The sequence below is a fragment of the Denticeps clupeoides genome, chromosome 5 (genome assembly GCF_900700375.1).
Source record: "Denticeps clupeoides chromosome 5, fDenClu1.1, whole genome shotgun sequence".
Lineage (NCBI taxonomy): Eukaryota > Metazoa > Chordata > Actinopteri > Clupeiformes > Denticipitidae > Denticeps > Denticeps clupeoides.
Window position 1 is genome coordinate 22,215,984 of NC_041711.1, and position 15,502 is coordinate 22,231,485.

A 15,502-nucleotide genomic window follows, 5' to 3' on the forward strand; every position below is an offset into this window, starting at 1 on the left:
AGATACGTGGAGCCCTGACCTTGTGCCTGTCTGATGAAGCCCGAGCGGCTCGTCTGGGTGACCGCTGTCATTTGGAGACTCCGGCTAATGAGGGGATCCTTCACATGTGCTGGTATCAGTAGTTACGCAGAGCCCTGAGCAGGATCCCAATCCAAATAAAATAAAAATCAGCCACGCCTGCAGAGAGCTCATTACGCTGGTAGGTGTGAGAATGGATGCATGCAGCGTATCTGACAGATCAAAGCCAGCCGGTGGCTCTCAGGTCCGGGAAACCTGCATTGATGTTTCGTGTTTTGAACAAATGGGTTACAGAAATAAAAAAATATAGGATTTTTTTTTTTTTTTCAACACCCACGTTGCTTAATTAAGAGTAAATGAAGGTAGAACAGGAAAATGAGCCGGGTGTTCAGCGCTTGTCTTATGCACCGATCTCCTCAGAATGATGTCTTTCATTGTTGTTTCTTGGAAAGCTGCTCCTGATCTGTCAGTGTTTATGTGTTCAACAGGGCTGCGCCAATCATGCAGGAGGGAAAAATATGAAACATTTATAAGCCTGAGATAACGTCTTTAAGCGCAAGCTCACAAAGACTAAATCGTTCTGTCAAATGAGGTTCATCCTGCCTTTACTTGTGCATTTTAGATGAGCAGGCTTCTAACGAGGCTGCTGGTTGTTCGGCCAGTGAAGCCCCGGTGGAGGGTATCAGGGTCACCCCTGTCGAATGTGTGCTCTGGGAAAGAGTGAAATCAGAGCGGACGTCGCACCATTACACTCCACAACCGTAATCAATATTTCATTCCCCCGCGTTTGAAATTAATGTAATATCGCGCAGATGCATGTTTTCATCTTGCGGGCCCTCATTTCTCAGTCCAAGACAATTACAGCCTGCAATCCTTTGGCGGTATTCTTTTTTATTATTATTTTAATAAAATTATTATTTTTCTTATTAAAAAAAAAAAAAAAAAAAAAAAAACATCCAGGCAATCAAAAGCCCGAGACAGATTCATTAAGCCGGGCCTTTGTTCTGCGCGGTTTCATTATTGCCTCCGTCGCCTGTCCAGATTCATTTTCAGCAGCGGTAATTAGTGAGTGGAGTTTCAGAGGAGTTATAGAAGCCGAAAGAACCACCGGGGCACGAGGATCAGCCACTTTGCCGTGAGAAGCGCGATGGTGTGGGTTTTATTCACAGCGCCTTTTGAACACAAAGCTGAAACAAATTTCTCATCTGAGCTCTTCCGAACGCCACGCTCACCTGCTCCGCGAACCTCCTCGGATAAAATGTTTCGATAAGCCGCTTTTTTCTCCTGCAGTGTGCAAACACGCTGCTTTTTCATCCTTTTGCCAGCAGTAATGGGGTGTCCGGGGACTTTAGCCAGTTCGGACGAACACTGGCCACCGTGGAGAGCCAGAGTCGAGATCTCGTTCAATCTGTTTGGGCGGGCTTTATCACCTCACGAGCAGTGAAGTGGCCGGCAGTCGACCCTGGCGGGATTGGCGGGGTCCAAAGGCGGAACTGCAGCAGCGGAGCAGTCACTGGGTAAAACACTACCACAGTGTTATTCTGCTCGGTCCACCAATTACTGGCCTCTGAGGGACACTTGGGCCACAATCAGCCCACAATGGGATTAGGCTTTAGAGGCGGTGCATGCAGGCGGTGGAAGACAAACGTTGCCATAATGCGGCACTCTCCCTGGACTCGGCCCTTGGACGTGAACGGCCACCACAACTTTAATGCGACGGACATCATGAACTGTGACACACCGTCGTTAACGTTCTCTGAGAGGCCGCGACAAGCCGAGGTGCTTTTCATGAGTGAGGGGCGTCGGCGCGGCAGTGGAACGGCCTGTTCACCGGGCATTCAGAGCGACATTACACACAACTGGGCAAAACTGGATTATACCAGTCACACCTTACGATACAGGCGGTTCCCAGGAGGGGAGAAATCGTGTTTCGATCAGCCAATACGACCAATCAACGTACACAGTGTTGATCTTCGGATTTTAAAAAAGTATAAAAAATAACGTTTTTTTTTTTTTGTTGTTGTTTAATTTTTTTACTGGAGGTCATCCTGAATGTGCCAGTAAATTTGCTCTAAGTGCTGCCTGCTTTCATGCCTCATCATCAGCAGCCACGTCAGCCGAACTTCCGCTCGGTGAGCTCATTGGGCATCAAATATTCCTCCATCTCCCTCAGCCGACGTAGTTGGTCGCGGCAGCTGACATTCCACGTCCTGCTAAATGCTCTTTCCATCCACTCCACACAGCCGGCTGTCAGTGCGCATCAGACTGAGGGATGTGGCAGCAGCTCCAGTCATTCACGTTAATGTGGATTCGCCATGAAATCATCTTCACTGCTCTTCTTTTTCCTGGGAACTTTCCACTTCCTCTGAGATTTGCCAAACAGCAATACGAGGGAAATATGAGGGAATTTAAATATATACATGGAGAATTCACAATCAAACACAGAAAATTGAAGCAGTGTCCATGGTCATGCTCTCATGTTTTGTTGTTTAAAAAGTTGAGCCAACATATTTGTACTTCATTTTTTGCTAAAAAATCAATTGTAAGTTGAATAATGTTCTTAGGCATGTAATCTTTCTTTGCTCCATACGGCCTTATGACATGAACACATGCCCTCACAGTTTTCCACATCCTCTCCATTCATCATTTTTCCTGCTAACCAGATCATCCCCTAGATTACGGCTCTGATCCAATAGTGGCCTATTAATCTCTTGCATTAAGTAGATCTCTGGGCCCATAGTGGCCCCTCGCCCTGTTGCCGTGGTAAATCTGATTACTCTGCGTAATGAGGTGTTGCCACCAGCACCAGGAACACACAGCAGGTCTTCCGCCAGCGTTGTTGTTGGCCCACATCGCGGTAATTAATTTATAGTGCGCCGTCGTACCTGGAACAGCGTGTTAATTATGGCATGTTGTGTTGCTCCAGTGATGACAGTGTCAGCAATGGAAGTGCTAGTGGAGTCTGAGCTCCACCGCAGACGTTGATCCAAGTGCATCCATCCCATTAACATGCTTATGTACAAGTGTGTGGAAATTGCTTAAACATTATCAAGCGATGGAGATTAATTAGACTTAATAATTTTACTGTGTTGGACTCAATTAAAACTATAAAATTATTGTTCATACCATTATTTTGTCTAATATGTTATAAAATAACATGGCAATCATTGGCTCCACAAGTGAGCAAATTGGAGGGGAATGATGTAAGTTATTTAAAGCTCTTATGTTATTTTGCTTTTGATAATGTACAACTTGCGTAACCCAGAACATGTGCCTCACAATATCAAACATGGCCAAGGGGTATCACACACCCCACACCCCCCCCCCACACACACACATGCACACACACACCAAAAGAGGAGAAATAATTCTCACATAAAAAAAATTAACAAACATTTAATTTCTTTACCATCAAATTAGCATTTCTTAATGATGGAGCTTTCTCATCTTCATCAAACTTGTCTCCATACCTAGAGCTGCTCATGTGATGTAATCATGTTGGTGCCTAAAACAGTAAAAACAAGCATGCCTTTATTTTTATACTGCATAAATACTGAACATTTGCATATTGATGTCCTTGTTCACTTATGTAGGGTTATGTAAGTTTGTTCTGGTGAAATGGTCTAATGAATAGGTGCATTTGACTACAGTATTGACTACAGTAATATGACAGCATGAAAGCAGAGAACATTATTTCAACATGTAATGTATGGGTATAAAAACTATTATTTTAAATTAGAAATCTTGAAACATAAATCTTGATTCATTTTGGCCTCTGTTTGTGATGCAGTCTGCAGAATGATTATTGTAAAATAAGACATATTTGTCTATCATTTCATATTAATGCAAGAGAAAATGCAAATAGATTAGACTCTAAGTACATTTGAATTTTGTCCTCCATCAATATTCAACAGAAACACTGTGAAACGCCTGTATTTTCGTCAGTAGATGGTGCTAAACCGTGCGGACGCCAAGCAAATTTCTACAGTTTTTACACCTTCACATTCGTCAGTTTTATGGAACGGAACAAAGTAGCCTTGAATAAACCATAACTGCAGTCTCTCTGTTCTATTATTACATAAATTTTGAGAACATTATATAGCTGATAATTAAAGCAATTAAGTTCTCTTAATGTCCCAAGTAACTCCAGACAGTAGAATGGGATGATGTAGCCCTGTACCTACTTACTGTATCTGATATAAGAAAGCCTGTGGGCAAAAGGAAATGTTGATACATGGTGATGGATTCTGTATGTTTGCCATTCAGCGTATGTGGCTTTATGTACATGCACGGTATGGTGAGCAGTTTTTTTTTTTATCTCAGTGGCTTGTTCAGTATAACTTCAGTGCAGCTCATGGACTCAGAATGGCGTATCTTTAAGTATTCAGAAGCCATACGTTGTGATGGGAGTGTGTATGTCGGCAAGTGAGAGGTTGTCATCCTCCCAGCTCGCTGCACTGAGCGCGTAAACTCCGTGGCGAAGGGGATGCATTCTGAGCTGGCGCAGACGGTAGGCCATCGCAGCAGGTCGGTGGAGGAGGTGATGATGTCAGCACTCTTAATTTAGCCCACTTACCTCACCCCCCCCCACAACCACACCACGGCCACCAACCAGCTGGAACACCAGGAGTGAGATTCATCTGCCTCTTCCCCGTCTGGGGGCTCGGAGCAGGGGGGAACGGCTCAGGTTTCTGCCCTGAGCAGCTCCACAGCTCTCATCTCTTTACTTAGAGCACATCATTGATTGAGAGGAGAGATGCGGGTGCTTGGATGTTCTGCTCAGAAGGCGGTTCAGTGGGCCCAGGGTGTGTTACCGAGCCCACAGACCCTCTTGAACCTACATAGAGCTGCCAGTTTTCATTATTGCACACAACTGAAACCGGGGAAGCGGTACCGCAGCGTCCGCTGTGCGCTTTATCACTCTGTGCATTACCAGGATGGGGCTCAGTGGCTGAAAATGACCACTTTGGAAAACACACTCAGCTTTTAAGACAGTCTCTTAACAACCAAAAGAATGGAAACGGAATGGTCTTTGGTTTTGTGATGTGTTTCGAAACACTGAACATTACATTCACCTCTGTGCGTTGCTCAGTGTGTGTGTGTGTGTGGGGGGGGGGGGGGGGGGGGGGGGGGGGGTGTCGAGTTCACATTGTAGCATTCAAAAATAACAAAGATTTCTGACTTGCCTTACTTTCTCCCTCAAATTCCAGCCGACATTCAGACACAATTTTGGAGGCGTGTGCGTTGATGAGCGCAGGGCCGCGAGTAGCAGGGCTGTCTGGACTGGAGAGAATGCGAGTGCCTACCTGTTTGTATTGAATGGACCCCATTAATAATTTAGCGCCATGGCTGCTAGCTATTATTACAGAAAAATAGAGGACTGCATTTGGACACATGCCTCTCGCTTGTAAGTCAATAGAAAACAGTTCACCCGGCGTGGCCGAACGTGTGGGAGGGGGAACGTTAGGATGGGGTGTCTTTAACACGTTACAGAAATATCACAGAGATACCCGCCAGTCAAAGATACCACGCTGTACCAAAACAGATCATTTCATGAAAGTTTTTCATTTTGGTTTGTCTGAATCCAGTTCCCTGAAAACGCCATAATTTTTCCAAAAAAGAAAGATCCTTTTTACTATAGTTTTTGCAAAATTACAAAGGACTGGAGCTTGAATAATGTATCAGTTTACAATACAACAAACAGTCATATAAGCAAACATGTTAAAATATACACTACAATAGTAGTTACATTAGTAATAAAGTATAATAACAACAATCATAATAATTACACAAATATTGTAATATTAAAAGTGTTAAATAACAGTACTCTTGTTGAAAATGACGACTGAGTGTCTGCTTTTTGACTCTAACATGTTCAGTATTACGCCACCTGTTGTCCAGAAGCACTGCAGGCTCCCCGCCTCTCCTCCTAACACATCCACACACTCCGATATCCACACGCAGTACAGTTCAAACAATTCAGCTGAGATGATCTGAAGGTCACAGACCGCGTACGTGGTAAAGTTTTCCTTGTGTTGTTGTGTGTGAGGTGAGGCTGTTAGATTGTGGGCAGGGTGTGACTCGGGGCGCGTGGTTTTGAAGAGATCTGTTGTCAATAAAGGGCTGCCGGGCCTGAAATTGTTTGCTGAGCTAATGGCGGTTTGATGATGTCATTGCCAGTGACCGGGTGGGGGGGAACTGACCCCTGTACAGGGAGAATAGCTAAAATGCCATCCTGTCAATTATGCCACAGGGATCTTATGGCTCTGCGCCATTTTATTTTATCTCTCAGTGAAACAGAAAGACACACACACACACACACACACACACACAGGCAAGCATTTGATCCATTTAACAAATAGATGAAGACGCATCCAAACAAGAGAAGAAGGCTTTTAGATATAAAACTGTGTGCATAAATTGAACATTCACATGTTATTTTACACAAATGTAGATTTTGCAGAGGGGACATGTTTGCTAGCATCACTCTCATCAAGTTTACGTGTGAATTAACTTGTGAGCTCTAGTTGTAATAGTAAGAACTAACTTGCTGAGATATTAACCGATATTCTGATATTTTTGTTTATCAGGCAGAATAGGTAACACACATAATATTTCTATAGTCCCTGCAGATATAACAATAAAGAAGTTGAAATTTTAGGAGTGAATAAAGCATATCAACACACCTCTCGTAATATTTGTTATGCGTCCATCAAAACCACATCTGACTCCTGTATTTCCAAACACTGGCATTTATCTGCAGCAACGTGTGGCTGTCCATTGGAGTGCATGGGACATTTATTTGTTTTATCTTTTATTGTTGTTGATTTTCCCCACCCTCTCTGTCTTTTAAAAAAGAAAGATAGAATGAAAAAAAAACGGAAAGAGCAAATCCTCCAGAGGCATCTATAATTCATGCAGCAGCACGGTGCTGGGGAGAGTGCCCCATGCTGGGGTTCTGCTCTTTATTCGCTGAGTCTTTTTTCCCCTCTCACTTCCACTGGGTTAGGCTGCCAATGGGTCGAGTTGATACGGGCAAAATTCAGGAACAGCCACGTGGACTCAGGACCCACAGGCCCTGTTTTTAGGATGTGTCCATTTCTATAGAACCTATGTGTGTATCAGAAACACACAGTAGTGGCTAAACACTAAAAAGGCCGACTCAGTGGCTAGAGACACTATTTAAAATACGCATGTACGCGAGTTCGGATTGGACACGTTACATTACCATGATTTGACCATCTAGCATCAAAGCAAAAACTCTCCATTCATTTAGTGCTGTCAGCTTCTTGATTTGGGATTTTTTTGCCTGTTGATATGTTTTATGTGAGCTTGTCCAATATCTGCAATAGATTCTTTGATCTTCTGCTCAGTAGTTTCTTCTTGGTGCTCATAAATCTAGCACTCTGTATAAGTAAATATGCAATTCAAATAAGAAGCCTATTGGTTCCTTCAGATATAATTTAGCTCTGTGTCGATGCTTAGCTATATTTCATCTGGATTTGTTGCTGGGAACATTTTAAGAAATATATACAATATGCTTTATTCAAGCTTCAATTTATTACACATTTTATTCTACATTTTGATATAGTTTCTCATAGACACTGAACAGTACTGCAAATACTATTACTTCAGGATTTACACATTTTGCAGTTCACCTGTAAACACCAGAATCCCCAGCCCTGCACAATGTTTTTGGTGCATTAGTGGATTTCAGAATCTGGACTCCCTATTGAAGTTTTGTGTGCTGTGACATCCTGACTTCAGCCTCCTGGCCTCTTTACTGTCAGACTGTTGTCCTCTCGTCATGAATAATGGAGGTCAGGATTCCTGTGTGCCTGGTGTGGCATTGTTCACAGTTTGTGTCACATCAGTGCATGCTTAACTAGGCAAAACAAAGGCTTTTCAATATTTCAGCGACCAGTAGGCCACACTGAGCGCTGAGGCCTGAGCATAGACACATACTCTCATACACTCGTAGTAGATAGATACACAAATATAAACACACACAGTATAAACGTGTTCACCTTATGCTGTATTTAACATTAATAAGTTTATATATCCAAAATGGCTTACAGACATCAACAGACAACAGCCGAGGAATCAGCATCTCTTATTGTTCTTCTTCTTGTTGACAGGTCCTATGCATTATTCAGTTACAACATTTTATTAATGTAGTAACTGTAGGGAACAAAGACATGCAATGGGAGCGTTATGGGGATTTTGAAAAAGCTGTGCTGCCAGTCGTAAATAGTGCTGCTGTTGTGGCCCCTCTGTTGTCACTCTGACAGTGTGTGAAGTGGTCAGGACTCTGTGCATGTCGCAGCCTGAATGCTGTCCTGGGTCATGTCAGCGCTGTTCAGCAAATGGCACCTTTGCATTATGAGGATGATCACCCGTCTGTCTGAGGTGAGATGCCGAGGGAGAGGGAGCGAGACGCTGCGCAGTGTCAGTGAGCTCCCTGACACTAAAAACACACAAGCATGCCAGGCTACAGAGCAGTGAAATAACTCGCGTCCCAGGTCCCGTCACCCTGCTTGTCCAAGTGACAGCTGATCCTGCTGCGGGGGAAGACACAACCACTCACTCGTAGCTGAGCCAAGTCAACATGGGCACAGCGCTTCCTTTTACAGCAGCATTAGTGCCAACAGGGACCCACCAGAGGCCTGTCTAATTACATCGGGCTTAATTGGGCCTGATTCAGAGTGCTTTTAAATCACACCTAGTCAGCAGCTACTCATGGAAACAAAGAGGTCACAAGTTTGTAAAAAAAAAAATACAGATTTTTAGTGAACACACACTGACAAAGGTCTCAGCTAAATATGCTCAGGACTGAAACCCCAATTCATTAAGGACCAAGTTTTCATGGCATGAGCCTCCTCATTATCAAACATTAAAAAGCCAGTGAATGACAATGTGCTGTTGGGCTAATAATTCCTACAATCAAGTTGCCATTTCTTCTTGATGTGTGTTTGTGTCTAAAGAGGAAAAATTGGAGATATTTAAGGTGAAGCGGTTTTATTAGTGCCATTAAAATACTCCCAGACAAATTCTAATGGGAACAGGCAAACAGCATCAGTTTCGTCATCATAAGAACCGTTTTCATAATAAAATTCCACACTCGCTTTGAGCCCAGGAGACACTGTAACTTTTGACAGAAACACGGATTTGCGTCCTTAAGCCATACATGCAAGGTATTTATGTTCGTGTTCCCGTCAGTAGTTGACAGGTGAAGTGCTTCTACGAAAGCACTAAGATGATTTGAAATGATGAACATTCCGAGGCTTTGAAAGCCAGCTTTTTACCTTGAGTGTAGGAATAAATAGACATATATTTTTGAAAGGATGCTTTTGTCACCTGACTATCCTTTTTTTTTTTACGATTAATAGAATTAGACATCTATGTTAGATTCTACGCAAGTGCAGGCATGTGTAAAAGAAAGAGGAAGCAGTGATTGAGTGATAGTGAGTCTGACGCAACAGAGATGGAGGGAGTGGGTGGGGCAGATGCCCCGGGGGCACAATGGGAATCCCGTAAACCTGGAAGGTGTTGTCCAAGGTGGCTGGGAATTTGGCCTCCTCTCAATCACCACCTCCCGGGTTTCCATAGACGAGGTCCAGGACTGCTGCTCACTTTCTCTTCTGTGGCATTATTACTGTCCCAGCTGATGACCTCATCAGATGAATTACTAATATGTCACAGGAGCAGGAAATAGTTCTTACAATGAATTTATTACTGTGAAATTAAATTGCAGGGAAAAAACTAGAACATTTTTACTAGCTGAGAATTCACTAATTAAGTCATTTTGTCAACATAAATTCCCTGAAATGTGAACTGGGATTTATGCACTTAATTAAACTCGTTTTGGCCCATTGTAATTGTCCTAATGGTTTCTTAAAAAGATTCTCAGCATTTAAAGAGATGGCCATGTCTAATCAATGTATGGATCCTGCCACCTACTGTCAATAGTGAAAATGACATCTGAAATCCATTAGACAGAAGGCAATTACTGTATATGTAAATAAAATAAATTTAAGTTAAATGCACATGAGTTAACATTATGGAAGCAAATTAATAGGGTAGTAGGTTGTCTATATCATTTTTTTTATTGTTTATTTGTGCCCAAAATGCTTTGCTCACACTAACACTTTGTTACTTTGTCTTGTATTAGGGGAGCTAATGTCCTGACAGGTTAAGCAAGGCTTTGATTTTGAAAATCTCAATATTGCCCGTGGAAGCATTAGGCGTGTTTCTGATCAATGTATCTGATTTGTTTTGTTGGATGGTACGCCTGTGAGCTGATCAGGTCGTGTTAATCAATCGGACAGTTGTCTATTAGGCAGTTGTCTCTTCCCCCAGATGGCTGTATTGTAAAAAGCTGCCATCTGAAGGGAGGCCTGGAGCCCAGCACACCAGGGAGGGCTGAGCCGGTACACACTTAAGTGGCATTAAACCCTCAGAATAAAATAAACAGCAGCTCATTATGTGCCATTAAATGGCCTCGCAGCGTCATAGGTGTCAAACTGTCTGTTTTCCAAGGGCCTGCAGTTAGTAAAGTTCTGCACTTTTGCTTTGAGGCGGTGTTAACACCCACTGCTAATAATCACAGCAAGAGCCATGGGGGTGATTATTAGTGGCTCTATTTAGAGCTGTTTCATAAGTTTTTTTTTCCCGCAGGTTTGTCATTTTTCTTTCGTTTTCAAGTCTTCCTCTCAATCTTTAGCCCTCTGAACAGACAGCAGTTGCCATGTCCTCACAGCCAGACTAATTGCTAAACAAAAGGCTCTGCAGTGTCCCATCCAGCCCCCCATAAACCTCTTACTGGAGCAGCTCCATTCTCCTCAGCTTGTTAAGTGGCTAATTACAAGAGCATCACAAAGTCCACCCTTTAAAGGAGGAGGAGGGGACGGCCCGTTGGCCCCACAAGGACTATAAGGGGGCAGAAACATCTGAAGAAAAGAGCAAAATACTGCACAGTTGGTAAAAAGACTTGTGCAGTAAACTCTTACACTAGCACTTCATTTGTTTACCCACAATACATCTGTTTTAAAGACTTGTGTAGAAAACATGTTCTAGCAATTATTATTATTATTATTATCTTGTACTAAATACCATGTGAATCCGAGGGCTAAAGACTGCATGCCAAAAGTGCCAAATTGGAAATGAATGCGAGCTGTTAGTTCTGCACCTGCACTTTTTTGATTTTGACAAACGCAGATAACCCATCATAAACATATTGTGTTGCACTATATACTATATAGAGCAGTGTGTGGGCACCCCAGTGGTACCTGGGCGAATCGGGATTCGAACCGGCAACCTTCTGATTACAGGGCCACTTCCTTAACCGCTACAGGCACTGCCCCATTTGCCATTCTAGAGCAACATGGAGATAATCCCCCTTCTAGATTATGACTCTACAAATATATCATTCAAATACTGCATAATAAACATTTGCAATTTAAAGTTTTTACAGGAATGTTGAGTTTGATTGACCATGATTTTGTGCGTGTGTATGAGAGCGAACAAGCATATAAGTGTATAAATGTGAACGAAAAGGTTTTTCATCCACATTTCCAACATGACATGAGGTTAAGCGTGACATACAGGCCTTGTTCCAAAACCATAGAGGCCTGAGTGCTTCTGAATAAATCATGGCTGGGGGGGAAATGATTGTTTCTTGTTTCCGGGAACGACACAGCACATGAAGGAGAGAGAGAGAGGAGAAAATGAATAACAGGCCACACATGACGACAGCTTTGAGGAGGCTTTACGAGTGGTCAGAAGCAGTCTTGACAAACTTGGGTAATTAGACTGAGACCCCATTAAAGGGGAATATTCACACAGTGATAAATGGCTTTAATAAAGCGGCCGTGTTACCTTTAACAGAGATGAATCCTCCCGCCAACATCCCCCCATCTCACCCAATACAGATAAACCAGCCCTGATGTCTTTTTCCTCTCCTCTCCTCTCCTCCTAACTCCTTTTTCTCTCTCCTGACTTCAGTCCCTCCCTCCCTCCCTCTTCTTCTATCCTCTCCACTCCACTCATCACCCAAGTTGTCCTTTTTTATTCCCAGTTTATGGCTGTGATCGGGTTTAATCTGGTCTGCCCCTGGCTTCAGCGCTTCATAACTGATGCTAATGCTGGATCCAGACTAAGAGGCAGATGAAACAGCAGCTTTAGTGGAAAGGGAGCCCCAGTCGCCTGTTACATACGAAATACGAAAGGCAGGAGGAGATTCTCATTTGTCAGATCGTGCCAGAAGGAAAGATTTAACTACTGTCCTCAATGTTTCCATCTCGCTGCAATAAAATACATTAATCCTGAAACTATAACAAAGTAATTCTACACTATGTAGGGATTATATTATTAATAATGATAATAATATAAAATAAAATAAAACCACAAGGTTTCTTATCTGTTGTAATCTATATAAAATCTCTCTCTGAGAGTAAGAAAATGTCAAGATTTTTGCCACAATTTCCCACAAGGTATAAATTGTTAATTGCAGTAATAACAGCAATGCTTAAAAAATGAAGCGTTCACTCATTCTGATGACTTAGATACCATAATAAAGATTCACATACACTTTAAATGGCCTTGAAATGTGTATTTGTTTATTAGCTACACATGCATAGGACAACACCAGTAATATTGATGTGATGTGACTACTAGGGCATTGTACGATTCATTTTCAGCAGGAGGCTTCTTTAAAGCATCAGCATTTTTAAGACCTAGTGTATGAACATGCACATCGGCACTCGGCCGCTGAAGATGCAGTGACTTTTGGAAATTTCATTAAGACCCTCCACGCTGGAGCCACGCAAATTGGACAGCAAAGAAACTGCCCGACCAATTTAGTCAGCACCCGCCAGCGCTTTAACAAGAGTGCTGCTGTTCCTTTATGGGTCCGGGAGGGCCAGGATGCTGCGTTTCCGCAGCAGCCAGCATTTATCACAGACCAGTATCAGCATCCCTCTCCGCGGCCCGACCCTCATTAGGAGCAGGAGGCAGAAAGCGAGCCGGAATCATAATATGTCATTATTGTAAGTGGACTGATCCTCTCTGAGTGCCTGTTCCACAATTACCAAGATCACCAATTGTCCGTGTGTTTACGAGTGCTCTCAGAAGAAACGGCTTAAAAAAAATTTATAGAAGGGAGAGGTGGAGGGAGCACTCAGACAGATTTCAAACTGCTGATCTGACAGCCTGCTTCAGAAGTCAGAATCAGGTTTTTCTGAATGGATGAGAGCTGAAATCTGATAAAACCGTACGATGCTCAGCATTCAACACACGATCAAGACAAAGATCCATCCAATAAATATCAGCCACACACACTGTTGGGACTCTCAGATGTGACAACTCATCTCAAACACACACGTGCACACAAACACACAAAGGCCTGTCTTCCTTTCCCTTAATGAACACAGAAATAGGCCATTAAAACCCACTGACTGTTTCTTTCGTGATGAAGGATCATTTGTGTCACATTAATATCAAAGTGAGTTAGTAAAACATGCAAGGCATCATGGGAAGAGATGTCACTTACAGCCACTTGTTAAATCATCTGCATCAGATTTCAACTGGAGTCCAGAGAATCCACTGAGTGGCATTTCATCTTAAATTAAAACAGAACTGCTGCAGTGTAATTAGTGATTAGTTTAATTAGAGAGCAATTATGAGTCTGGGTGTTGCGCTAATTAGACATACTATTTCTTACCGAAGGCCAAGAGTTATCGCATTCTTAATGAATGTGTTGCCAAGATGTCATAAACTGTCCTAATTTCATGTAAAACATGCAAGCATTTCACATAACCCTATACTGCTGATTGGTTTTATTTGGTCATTAATTAACAGTACATTTCCTTGAATGCACTTGATAGTATTCAGGCATTCATGAGAATGACATTTTTTTCTTGACAAGAGCTCATGTATAAACATGACTGATGCTGTGAAATTGGATTTGATCTAATGCCTCATTTCTGGGTATCATTAACTGGAAAAGTAAAGATTCATCCACATGCATCTGTGTGTGACAGTCTCAGCCTGCAGTAATTAACCTTGTAGAGGCAAAGGTTGGGCATTTAAATTATTGCCGTTTTGTTATTTAGGAAGAAAATCTTTTTTCTCGGTTTCATATCAGACGAAATATTGCCAGAGACATAATTTTCATTCGGAAGCAGCTGGCTGAGAGATATTATTTAAATTACCTCTCCTTGGGCTAAATCTGCTGAAATATCTTCCATTTGATTTATCACACAGCCATATGAAGCGAATGAAGGATGTGGGGATTTTATTACAGCAAGAAAAAATGGCCTCTTTCCTGCATAAAATGAGCCATTCTCAATACAACCATATGCTGTGGGGATCATACAAAACACTTCCTCTGACGTGACGGTCCGGCAGCACCAAGAGCTTCATTTGTGGGCGAGAGCTGCCTGACAGACTGCCGCAGTATATCCGCAGCTGTACATGCATTCTCTTTTTATCCTGCCGGAATTACAAAATCATCAGTTAAATTGCTAAATAGAAAACGACGAGCTTCTTTTATTTTAAAGAAAATTTTGTTTTCAAACTAAAAGTAATTTATCTTCATTACGATTTTCTGTTAATACCGTTGAATCTTTCCTCTGTATTTGATAAATTTGAAACATTTAACAGCAAACATGGACTGCCTGGCCTCGAGCTTTAAGATTTGTGTTCATGTGACTCAAACTGTGTAGCAATGGGTACTCACAGGATTGTGACTTGATTACGAATGACAGAGGTCTCAGCAGGGTTCATGAAAACTCAATTTCCCATCATGCCATTTAACACAGTCCCATAAACCTCTGGTTCCATAATAAGTTGTGACAAGCTGCCCTTTCGCGCTGCTGTGTTTTTATCGCCAGTTCACATTTTCACGACCCTGTCATTAAAACACACTGGTGTGTGCGAGACAGATGTGGTTTTATATTCACTGCCTCACTGTGCTTAACAGCCATCAAAGGGGCCTTCCACTGTCACACACACGATGAGCGTGGGCAAAAAAATAACAGAGCAGAAAATGTATGATACAATGTGTGTGGGCATGAGAAATTTTGTCCAAGTGGTGAAATGTTGTGTTATCTGCAGTTTGGCCTGATTTGATCCACTGATCCCTGATCACCTGGTATTTGTTTGTACGTGGGTCCTTGTACGCATTCAGATCAACATGGCCACCAAGTCCATGTCAGGTGGACACTTTGAGTTCACCTGAAAGACTAATTGACATATACAGGACTAGAAGAGAATGACCAATCAGAACAAGACAGGAATGAAATCTAAGACATTGTAATCAAATGGGTATTTCACAAATCCTGACCCATCTAGTGTCCTAAGACCTAGAGTCCACCCTGACATGGACTCGGTAGCCACCCTAATTCAAGCAGACGCTCAAGAATTTGAGTCACCATCTTGGAAACTAGAAGCTGTAGATGTTAACTCTATTAACACTCACAGATCT